General features: G+C 40.3%; 1 pseudogene; it reads left to right on the top strand.

Annotated features, from left to right (window-relative positions):
- Positions 1–745: 745 nt before the first annotated feature.
- The window catches only part of LOC147001036 (prolactin-like), a 30,609-nt pseudogene continuing 18,761 nt past the window's right edge, over positions 746–12,593 (top strand).

Genomic DNA, 12,593 nt, shown 5'->3' on the forward strand with positions numbered 1-12,593 from the left:
CTCCTCCACAGTGTTCCTTTCTGTGTGCAAAGAGACTTTAGTTTGGAACAAACTAGATGTCCTAACTTTCCTTTATTAAATGTACCCTTGAGACTATTGCTTATTATTTTTTTTTGCTCCTTCCTCCTGGAAAAGCAGGCATTTTCAATAAGAATTGATTCCATTTATCTTTTTCATTTAGCCTAGTGTCAGGTTATATCTTTCCTAGAGTAATGAATAAAACTGTGTAAGATGAATAAATGAGGCCAGAACCAAGGAATACAAGGTAATATTTCAAAATATTATCCTGCCATAACTAAAGAATTGTATGCCAATGGAAGAGTTATATGGATTGAAATCCCATCATTTTCACTTCTGCCAACTGTCTTACTTCCTAGATGTCAGAACATAAGTGACACAGGGATGCAATACTAAGCCAAGATTGTGATCAAAGAGGTCTAAACACTCTATGTATTGCCTGAACCAACTGTTGCAATCTGGAAGTCTTAAATTAGGATCAATTGTTCCAGTTTGCACCAGTGCCTGGAGCAGACCTCTGTTCTGGATCCAAACCGAAACATCCCACACCTCAGATGCACCTCGACTCCCTAGGTATTCTGACACATCTAGGATCACAGGTGAGACCCCAATCCCCACCCAAATACCTGGCATCCCCATGCAGATACCCCACCCAGACAAAAATCATTATACCTTATGGTTTGCATCTGTGCTTGGAGCATAGCCTCTGCTCTGGATCCAAAAAGACATGGCTCACACCCCAGATTTAGCTCGACTTCCCAGGTATTCAGACACATCCTGGATCACAGGTTATACCTCAAACCCCATCCCAATATTTGGTGTACTGGGTTTCCTGGGACCCCAGGTACAGATATCTGGCCCAGTCAAAGTCCCTTGTGCCTTCTGGTTTGCACCTGTGCTTGGAGCAGAGCCTCTGCTCTGAATCAAAACACACACAGCCCACAACCCAATTGCACCTTGCCTTCATAGGGGTTCTGGCACATCCAGGACCAGGCATCACAGGGTCACAGGCTCACAGGAAGGATAGGCTCCAGTCAAAGACAGAGAGGCCAGTTAACTCCAGAGATAACCAGATGGTGAGAGGTAAGCACAAGAACGTAAGTAACAGAAACCAATACAACTTGGCAACCACAGAACCCAGTTCTCCAAACACAGCAAGCTCTGGATACCCCAACATACCTATAAGGAAATATTCAGATCTAAATTCTCATGTTATAAAGATGATAGAGGACTTTTAAAAGGACATAAATAGTTCCCTTAAAGAAATACAGGAGAACACAATCAAACAGGGGAAGGAATTGAACAAAACGTCCCAGGATATGAAAATTGAAATAGAAACATTAAAGAAAAAAACATGAAGGAAGATGGCCCTGAAGATGGAAAAATGTAGGAAAGAGAGTAACAGATGCAAGGATGCAAAGATTCAAAAGAATACAAGAGATAGAAGAGAGAATCTCAGGTGTAGAAGATACCATAGAAGGCATCAACATAAGAGTCAAGGAAATTACAAAAAGGAAAAAGTTCCTAACTCAAAACATTTAAGAAATCCAGGACACAATGAAAAGGCTCATGTCTCTAGTTGCATATGTAGCAGAGAATGGCCTAGTTGGTCATCAATGGGAGGAGAGGTCCTTGGTCCTGTTAAGGTTATATGTCCCAGTATAGGGGAATGCCAGGGCCAGGAAGCAGGAGTGGGTGGGTTGGTGAGCAGGGGGAGGGGGAGGGGGTATGAGGTTCGGAGAGGAAACTAGGAAAGGAGTTAACATTTGAAATGTAAATAAAGAAAATATCTAACAAGAAGAAAGAAAGAAAGGAAGGAAGGAAGGAAGGAAGGAAGGAAGGAAGGAAGAAAGAAAGAAAGAAAGAAAGAAAGAAAGGAGAGAAAGAGAGAAAGAAAGAGATAAAGAAAGAAAGAAAGAAAGAAAGAAAGGAGAGAAAGAGAGAAAGAAAGAGAGAAAGAAAGAGAGAAAGAAATAAAGAAAGAAGACTGAACCTAAGAATAATAGGTATAGAAGAGAGTGAAGATTCCCAACTAAAAGGGCCAGCAAACATCTTCAAAAAAATTATAGAAGAAAAGTTCCCTAAACAAAAGAAAGAGATACCCATAAATTTACAAGAAACCTACAGAACACCAAACAGATGGGACCAGAAAAGAAATTCCTCCCATCACATAATAGTCAAAACATCAAGTGCACAGAACAAAGAAAGAATATTTAAAGTGGTAAGGAAAAAAAGTCAAGTTACATATAAAGGCAGACCTATCAGAATTACACAAGACTTCTCAACAGAGACTCTAAAAGCCAGACAATCTTGGGCAGATGTCATACAAACCCTAAGACAATGCAAATGCCAGACCAGGCTACTGTACCCAGAAAAAATTCTCAGTTACCATAGATGTAGAAACTAAGATATTACAAGACAAAAACAAATTTAAACAGATTATTTCCACTAATCCAGCCCTACAGAGGATAATAGAAGGAAAAGTCCAACACAACAAGGGAAACGACACCGAAGAAAAACAAAGAAATTAATCTTTTTACAACACACCCAAAAGAAGAAAACCACACAAACATAATTTCACCTCTAAAACCAAAAATAACAGAAAGAACAATCATTGGTTCCTAAATATCTCTCAACATCAATGGACTCAATTCCCCAATAAAAAGACGTAGGCTAACAGACTGGATATGTAAACATCCAGCATTTTGCTGCATATAGGAAACATACCTCAGTGACAAAGACAGACACTACCTCAAAGTGAAAGGCTAGAAAAAAATTCCAAGCAAATAGCCCCAAGAAACAAGCTGGAGTAGTCATTCTAATATCTAATAAAGTAGCCTTTCAACCAAAAATTATAAAAAAAAAATATGGGGAAGGACACTACATATCAAAGGAAAAATTCACCAAGATGAACTGTCAATTCTGAACAACTATGCCCCAAATGCAAGGGCACCCACATTTGTAAAACAAACATTACTGAAGGTCAAGGTACACATTGAATTCCACACAATAATAGTAGGAGATTTCAACACCCCACTTTCACCAAAGGAGAGATCATGGAAACAGAAACAAAACAGAGACACAGTAAAACTAACAGAAGTTATGGAACAAATGGATTTAACAGCTATCTACAGAACATTTCACCCTAAAACAAGATAATATACCTTCTTCTCAGCATCTCATGGTACCCTCTCAAAAATCAACCAAATAATCAGACAGAAAACTAACCTCAACAGATATAAGAACATCGAATTAATCTGACATATACTATCTGTTCACCATGGACTAAGGCTGGTCTTCAATAATAACAAAAATAACAGGAATCTCACATATACATGGAAGCTGAACAACTATCTACTCAATGATAACTTCATCAGGGAAGAAATAAATAAAGAAATGAAAGCCTTTTTAGAATGTAATGAAAATGAAGGTACAACATATTCAAACTTATGGGACACAATGAAAGTAGTGCTAAGAGGAAAACTCATAACACTGAGAGCCTCCAAAAAGAAACCACAGAAAGAATACACTAGTAGTTTGACAGCACACCTGCAAGCTCTAAAACAAAAAGAAGCAAATACACCCAGGAGGAGTAGAGGGCAAGAAATAATCAAAATCAGGGCTGAAATCAACCAAGTAGAAACAAAGAGAACTATACAAAGAATCAACAACATTAGGAGGTAGTTCTTTGAGAAAACCAACAAGATAGACAAACCCTTCACCAAACTAATTAGAGTGCACAGAGACAGTATCCAAATAAACAAAATCGGAAATGAAAAGGGACACATAACAGCAGAAACTGAAGAATTAAAAAAAAAAAAACCCAGAGCTTACTAGAAAAGTCTATATTCAACAAAATTGGAAAGTCTATATGAAATCAATGGTTTTCTAGACAGATACCAGGTACCAAAGTTAAATCAGGATCAGATAAATCATCTAAACAGTCCCACAACCCACAAGGAAATAGAAGCAGTCATTAAAAGTCTCCCAACCAAAAAAAGCCAAGGGCCAGATGGGTTTAGTGCAGAATTCTACCAGATCTTCAAAGAAATCCTAATATCAATACTTCTCAAACAATTCTATAAAATAAAAACAGAAGGAACCCTACCCAATTCTTTCTATGAAGCCACAGTTACACTGATACCTAAACCATACAAAGACCCAACTAAAAAAGAGAACTTCAGACCAATTGCTTATGAATATCAATGCAAAAATACTCAATAAAATTCTCACAAACCAAATTAAAAAACATATCACCATGATTCACCATGGTCAAGTAGGCATTATCCCAGGAATGCAGGGACAGTACAATATATGGAAATCCATCAATGTAATTGACTATATAAACAAACTCAAAGGAAAAACCACATGATTATCTCATTAGATGCTAAAAAAGCCTTTGATAAAATACAACACCCCTTCAAGCTAAGAGTATTGGAAGGATTAGGAATTCAAGGTTCATACCTAAATATAATAAAAACAATATACAGCAAACCAATAGTCAACATCAAATTAAATGGAGAGAAACTAAAAGCAATCCCATTAAAATCAGGGAAAAGACAAGGCTGCCCAGTCTCATCCTACCTATTTAATTATTACTCCAAGTTCTTGCCAGAGCAATTAGAAAACAAAAGGAGATCAAAGGGATACAAATTGAGAAGGAGGAAGCCAAGATATCACTATTTACAGTAGATATGATAGTATATATAAGTGACTCCAAAAATTCTATCAGAGAATTCCTACAGCTGATAAACAACTTCAGTAAAGTGGCTGGATATAAAATTAACTCTAACAATTCAGTAGCCTTCCTCTACTCAAAGGATAAACAGGCTGAGAAAGAAATTAGGGAAACAACACCTGTCACAATAGTCACAAATAACATAAAATATCTTGGTGTGACTTCAACAGAGCAAGTGAAAGATCTGTCTGACAAGAACTTCAAATCCCTAAAGAAAGAAATTGAAGACCTCAGAAGATAAAAAGAGCTCCCATGGTTAAGGATTGGCAGGATTAATATAGTAAAAATGGCCATTTTACCAAAAGCAATCTACAGGTTTAGTGCAATTCCCATCAAAATTCCCAACTTGAGTCTTCATAGAGTTAGAAAGAGAAATTTGCAAATTTATTTGGAATAAGAATACAAAAACAAAAACAAAAAACAGGATAGTGAAAACTAGTCTCAACAATAAAAGAACTTCTTGAGGAAGCACCATCCCTGACCTCAAGATATACTATAGAGCAATAGTTATAAAAACTGCAAGGTACTGGTACGGAGACAGGTAGATTAATGGAATAGAATTGAAGACCCAGAAATGAACCCACACACCTATGGTCTCTTGATCTTTGACAAAGAAGCTAAAACCATCTAGTGGAAAAAAGACAGGATTTTCAACAAATGGTGCTGTTTCAACTGGTGGTCAACAAGTAGAAGAATGCAAATTGATTCATTCTTATCTCCCTGTACAAGGCTCAAGTCCAAGTGGATCAAGGACTTCCACATAAAACCAGATACACTGAATCTAATAGAAGAGAAAGTGGTGAAGTGCCTCAAATGCTTGGGCAAAGGGAAAAACTTTTTGAACAGAACACCAATGGCTTATGCTTTAACATCAACAATTGACAAATGGTACCTCATAAAATTGAAAAGCTCTGTAAGGCAAAGGATACTACCAATAGCACAAAATGGCAACCCACAGACTGGGAACAGATCTTTACCAGCCTTACATCTGATAGAGGGCTAATATCCAAAATATACAAAGAACTCAAGAAGTTTGACTCTAGAGAACAAAATAACCCTATTATAAAATGGGAAGCAGAGCTAAGCAGAGAATTCTCAACCAAGGAATCTTGAATGGCTAAGAAGCACCCAAAGAATTGTTCAACATTCTTAGTCATCAGGGAAATGTACATCAAAACAACCCTGAAATTCCACCTCACACCAGCCAGAATAGCTAAGATCAAAAACTCTGGTGACAGCAGGTGTTGGCAAGGATGTGGAGAAAGAGGAACACTCCTCCATTGCTGGTAGAACTCCAAGCTGGTACAACCACTGTGGAAATCAATCTTCTGGTTCCTGAGAAAATTAAATACTTTTACCTGAACACACAGCTATACTATTACTGGGCATATATCCAAAAAAAAATGTTCCAACATATTACAAGGACACATGCTCCACTATGTTCATAGCAGCCTTATTCATAATAGCCAGAAGCTGGAAAGAACCCAGATGTCCTTCAACAGAGGAATGGATACAGAAAATGTGGTACTTTTACACAATGGAGTACTACTCAGTGATTAAAAACAATGACTTCATGAAATTTTAGGCAAATAGATGGAACTAGAAAATATCATCCTGAGTGAGGCAACCCAATCACAAAAGAATACACATCGTATGCACACACTGGTAACTGTATATTAGCCCAGAAGCTCACAATGCCCCTGATTCAACCCACAGATAGTAGAAGGAAGAAAGACCAGGGTGTGAATGCTTCAATTCCGCCTTGAGTGGGGAACAGAATCATCATTGGAGGTGGAGGAAGAGGGGGACTTGGTAGGGAGAAAGGAGAGGGAGAAAATAAGGGGGCAGTTTCAGCACTGGAGGGGATGGCAGAGAGGTACAAAGGGTTAGGAAGTCAAATAAAAATATGGAGGAGGTGGTGGGGTGGGATGAGGAACTGGGGATAGCCACTGGCAGGTCCTAGACACCAGGGAAAAGAAAGGCTCCCAGGATCCAATGGGGATGACTTTAGCCAAAATGTGCAGAGGGGGGAGTTAGAACCTGTAGAGACCACCTCCAGCAGACAGGCATGGCCCCTGGTCAAGGGATGGGGGCACCCACCTATCTCAAAAGTTTTTAACCCGGAAATGTTCCTGTCCAAAGGAAGAAAGGACAAAAAATTGGAGCAGAGACTGAAGGAAGGGCCATCCAGGGACTGCCTCACCTGGGGATCCATTCTGTCTGCAGACACCAAACCCTTACACTGTTGCTCTGGTCAAGAGGCACCTGCTGACAGGAGCCAGGTGTGGCTTCTCCTTGGGAGGTCCAGCCAACAACTGACCAATGCAGATGTGGATGCTTGGAGCCAACCATCAGACTGAGTTCAGAGACCCTGTTGGGGAGCTGGCAGAAGTATTCGAGTAGTGAAGGGAGATTGCAACCTCATAGGAAGAACAACATTGGCTTGTTGGACCACTCAGTTCTCCCAGAGACTAGATCACCAACCAAGTAGTATACAGGGAGGGATCCATGACTCCAGATACATATGGAGCAGAGGATGGCCTTGCCTGAGAGCAATGGGAGGGGAGGTCCTTGGTCCTGTAGAGGTTTGATGCCCTAGGGGAGGGGGATTCTGGAGCAGTGAGCCAGAAGAGGGTGGGTGGGTAAGCACCCTTAGGGAGGCAAAGGGGAGAGGGGAGAGGGTAGATGTGGGATGAGGAGTTTGTGGAGGGGTAACTGGGAAGTGGGATATCATTTGAAATGTAAATGAATGAAATGATTATTACAAAATATTAGGATTGATTATTTAATTATACATTGATTAATCTTAAAGATCAATATAAGATGTAGATGCCATGGACTTATTTTATTGTCAGCCCAGATGGAGTGACAGAGTACTGAGTACTGACCAGGAACTTGAAATCCCATGAAGTCTATATTTAGTAATTATCTTCTTCATGTCTTATTTAAAAATTAATAGTTGGGCATGGTGACACATGCCTTTACTACCGCAATCAGGAAGCAGAGGCAGGTGGTCTACATAGTAAGTTCTAGGACAGCCAGAGATACATGTGAGACCCTATCTTAATACAAACAAACAAATAAAAACTATATTTGAAATAAAGATTGAGTTAAATATTTTAAGACATGCATTCCAGTTTTATTTTGAAATATACATATGGGGCAATTTGGGAATATAAGAAAAGAGTAAGAGTTTGGATCATAGGAATGGAGGGAGTTTATGTTGCAGTGATGAGTGGAACACACTTTGGGGAGTGGGATATCAGAGAAGATGTGCTTTCATAAAGAAATACTCTTTTTCTTAGCATTTTTTTGAAGATTCCTCCTAGGGGCTGACGATTACACTTAACTATGTCACGGTCCTCTTTTCACTTTTAAATTTTGAGACAGCATCTCACTAAGTTGTCCAGACTCCCCGTGAACTTGTGTTCCTTTTTCATCAATCTTCCAAAATAACTGGGATGCAGGTATATGCCACCCAGCCCTTCCTCCTTGATTTTTGTAAGGTATTTGTGGTCCCAACAAGGAGGCAAGTCACTAACACTCTTGGCTAGCATTGTTCTTCAAGCTGATTGTGAGCACACAAGTTCCCTCCCCCCCACCCTGCCCTGAGCTCCAGCCAAATTCTTTGTTCAGTCATTATGTATTTAAGTGCTACCTGCCATCCAAAGCCCTATACAACTGGGAACTGTCCAAGACTGCATTCTTAAACTTCAGGAATCAATTTTAATGGAATCGAGTAAATCCCTCTACAACTTTGGTTTCATTTGAACCCCTGAGAGAATCAGCCAGAATAGTGGGATTTAGTTTACATTTCTGATATATTACTCTAACTCCAAGAGTGGTGGTTTTGCCACTGTAGGTCAGCATTAGAAAGCACCCAGATAGATTTATTTAAAAAATCCATAATCGTGTCTCTACTTCTAAAGGTGGTATATTGGGATTATGTGGAAATGTTATCAGATTGGTTTAATAAGAATTGCTTACACATTTAAATGTTAGCTTTAAAATGTGGGAATTGAGAGGGTCAGAATACTTTCGACAACTCTCCATAAAGTTGAATATTGTTCTAGGCTTAAAATTTTGACACAGAAAATGTGAGGGAGGGAAGAAGAAGGAGGAGGAGGGAGAAGAGTGGGGAGGAAGAATAAGAGAGAGAAATCCATATTTGGTAACTAGTAGTCCCTAAAATGGCAGTGTGCTTTATTTGCTACTGTTCATTCCCATGTGTCCTGCTTTAAGGATTTGTGAGACATCCAGAGCTCACAGACTGAAAATAGATAGTTTTCATTGTATTTTAAGAAATGTCAATAGTGTATATAGTCTTAAGTGGTAAAGCTTCATTAGCTTCAACTCAACCCAAACATTTGGAGCAGCAGCTACAGTCTGGTCCTGTGCATCAGGCCTGTGTGGCTGGAAGGACCAAGAGCTGGGGAAGCTTAGAGACAAAAGGATCCTAGAGCAAGGTGTGTCCTGTCTGCCAAGGATTTTTACCATCAAGATTCCCTTTCAATATTGTTTCTTCTAGGCATTCCACTGAGATATCTGGGTTATTAAACCAAGTTCCATAGTGGCACATTATTTTATATCAAAGAATGTTTCTACACATCATCGGCCTTCTGATTGGAAACACACAGAAAACAAGTTTGTATTCAGTGAACCGATTGCTGTCAGTTCTTCTGTGGACTCTTCTGCTTTTTTGGAAGTCAAGGTAGCTCTGTTCTGTAAATAAAACTCAGGGAACTAGAACCATCTAATATTTCCCTCTGTCAGATTCTCTCTGCAGCCAGCCCTTCACTTAGAAGTGGTCTGATATGCTGAACAGGTAGATTACTGTGTTTAGGCTTCAAAGTTCTAGTTTGAGTCCTGGCTCAACTGGTCATATCCTACAACTTTCTCACTGGTTAATTGAACATGAATATTAATCAGAACTGTTTCTCCACCTTTTCATGGGTGATAACTGAGTTGACATATGTCCCAGCCTCAGTAAACTACAGAGGGATTCTGTGGCAAACATGAGCTAGGTTGTGGGACCTTGAAAGGCAGTCTGTGTTCTGGTTGAGCGAGGCTTACTCCAGAGACCCAGCAGAAAATCCTACAAAGGAGGAACAGTGAGCTATGCCCCCAGACACAAATGCCTGACACCATGAGCCCTCAACTCGATCATTCTGTGGCAATCAGTCATGTAGGCTGCCCAGATTCCACCCTCACAGTTACCTGGCAATAGCCATGTATGTTCCTCCCCACAGTTACCCTGCAACAGCAAGGTAGACCAGTGCACTATAAAAGGGGCTGCTCAAAAGAAAAGGGGGGGGGAGGGCTGCTCGGCCCCTCATCTCTCTCTTAAGCTCTTGCTCTCTCCTTGTCTCTTACCTCTCCCTCTCCTTCTTCCCTTCCCTTCCCTCCTCTCTCTCCATGTGGCCATGATATTCTTCTCTCTCTCTCTCTCTCTCTCTCTCTCTCTCTCTCTCTCTCTCTCTCTCTCTCTCTCTCTCTCTCTCTCTCTCTCTCTGCCTTTCTAAAATAAACTCCTTCAAACCATGGACTGTCTCTGCTTATTGAGATCCACTCTGCTGGAGCCATGGAGCAGGTCTCCCTCTAAGGAGCCATGCATCTGTTTAACCTCCTGCCAGGAGGCCTTTCTGAGCTCCAGTCATGGCACCAGTCAATCTAAACTGCCCGCCCAGCTAGCAGCCTGAGCTAGCCAAACTCTTTTGTCCCCCACAGTAACCTGCTAGAGGTCTCCCCTTTTCTTACCCTTTGGTTCCTGGGCTAGAGTCTGCCCAAGGGCCAGTTCTCAGCTCTTCTGCGACATACAGTGGTCTGGGATGACGGAGAGTGAGACCCAGTCCTCCCGGGCCACTGTGAGGCCCAGGGACCCCAAAACCGGCTTTCCAGTGGTACCCAGTAGTCTGTGGTGCCTGAGAGTTGGAGCCAAGACTGCTCCTTCACCACCCCAGCCCCCAGAGCAGGGGTTGTGTGGCCTGTGAGGCCTTACACCCATTCCAGGTGGTTCCACGGGGTCCCGCAGCAGTCTACGGGAGTTCTGGTGGGACGAGTGTCTCTCAGCCCTTTATTTTTATTGGTGCAGATTGCACTGAATCTGTAGATTGCTTCTGGTAGGAAGGCCAGTTTTACATTGTTAATCCTACAGATCCATGAGCATGGGAGTTCTCTCCATTTTCTGAGGTCTTTTCTGCTTTCTTTCTTGAGAGACTTGAAGTTCTTGTCATACAGATCTTTCACTTGTTTCATTAGTTACACCAAGATATTTTATATTATTTGTGACTATTGTAAAGGGAAAAATTGAGGAAGATATCAGAAGTTGGAAAGATCTCCCATGTTCATGGATCCATAGAATTAATATAGTAAAAATGGTCATCCTACTAAACGCAATCTACATATTTTATGTAATTCCTATCAAAATTCCAACACAATTCTTCACAGACTTTGAAAGAAAAATGGTCAACTTTGTATGGAAAAGCAAAAATCCCATGATAACTAAAACAATGCTGAACAATAAAAGAACTTCGGGATGTATCACCATCTCTGAACTTAAGCTGAACTACAGAACAATAGTGATAAAAACAAAACAAAATCAAACAACAAAAGCAAAGGCAAGCAAGCAAACAAAATACAACTGTATCGTATTGATACGGAAACAGACAGATTGATAAATAGAATAAATTGAAAACCCAGAGATAACCCCACCACATACTTGATTTTTGACAAGAAAGCCAAAACCATACAATGGAAAAAGGAAAGCATAGTACTGGCCTAACTGGATGTCTGCACGTAGAAAAATGCAAATAGATTCATACTTATCACCCTGAAGAAAACACAACTCCAAGTGGACCAAAGAACTCAACACAAAACTGGATACACTAAATCTAGGAGAAGAGAAAGTAGGGAACAGCCTCAAACACATTAGCACAGGAGACAACTTCCTGAACAGAACACCAAAGGCTCAGGCTCTAAGATCAACAATTAATAAATGGACGCCCTGAAACAGAAAAGCTTCTGTAAGGCAAAGCACACTGTCAATAGGACGAAACTGCCGCCTAGCGAATGGGTAAAGAGTTTCACCACCCCCACATCTGATAAAAGACTGATATCCAAAATGTGTAAAGAACTCATGAAACTAGACATTTGTCCCTAGAAATCCAAACTAGCTGACTAATTTTCTCGTGCCATTTCTTTGTTGTTTTGTTGTTGTTCTTGTCATTATTTTATTAACCCATTCCAAGATAAAATTCTTATTTGCATGCCTACCAAAATATTTTAGAAAGATTTTGGAGATCTGTGCTATAGGCATGAGAAACAGTATTTTGACTGTCATAATGGCTCCAATGAATAATTCCAGGTGATGAGACCTTTTATGATCTGCTGTGGCTCTCCATATTAGTATAACTATGTGGCATAGTGTGTATTTTCCTGATAAGTGACTCAATAGAGGTGAAAACCAGGCTTCTAAGTCAACTTACTTCCTTTAGAAATGTCTCTAATTGAAGATTCCTATGGCTCTGAAGAGAGGAGAACAATCGTCACTCTGGCCAACTTTGGGTGACTCTGTAGGTGATACTGTTTTTAACGGTGGTAACAGGGTTGGAGGTCCCAGATGTAGTTGTGGCATAGAGGAACACATTATAAGGAACCAGAGATGTTTATCTGGGGCATCAAATCAGGTTCCCTACACCACCTAGATAGAGACTAAGTCAGAGGAAGCATCTAAGCTCTTGGTAACAGTTTGCTATAAAGGATTATCAAGAGTAAGTTACTATCACAAAAGCACTTCTTTAGCCTTAACTCCTGCCTCAGCTGCCAAGATGGGCTTTTA

This window comes from Mus caroli, unplaced genomic scaffold (genome assembly GCF_978045245.1).
Source record: "Mus caroli unplaced genomic scaffold, Mus_caroli_1 scaffold_15, whole genome shotgun sequence".
In the NCBI taxonomy this organism is placed as follows: domain Eukaryota; kingdom Metazoa; phylum Chordata; class Mammalia; order Rodentia; family Muridae; genus Mus; species Mus caroli.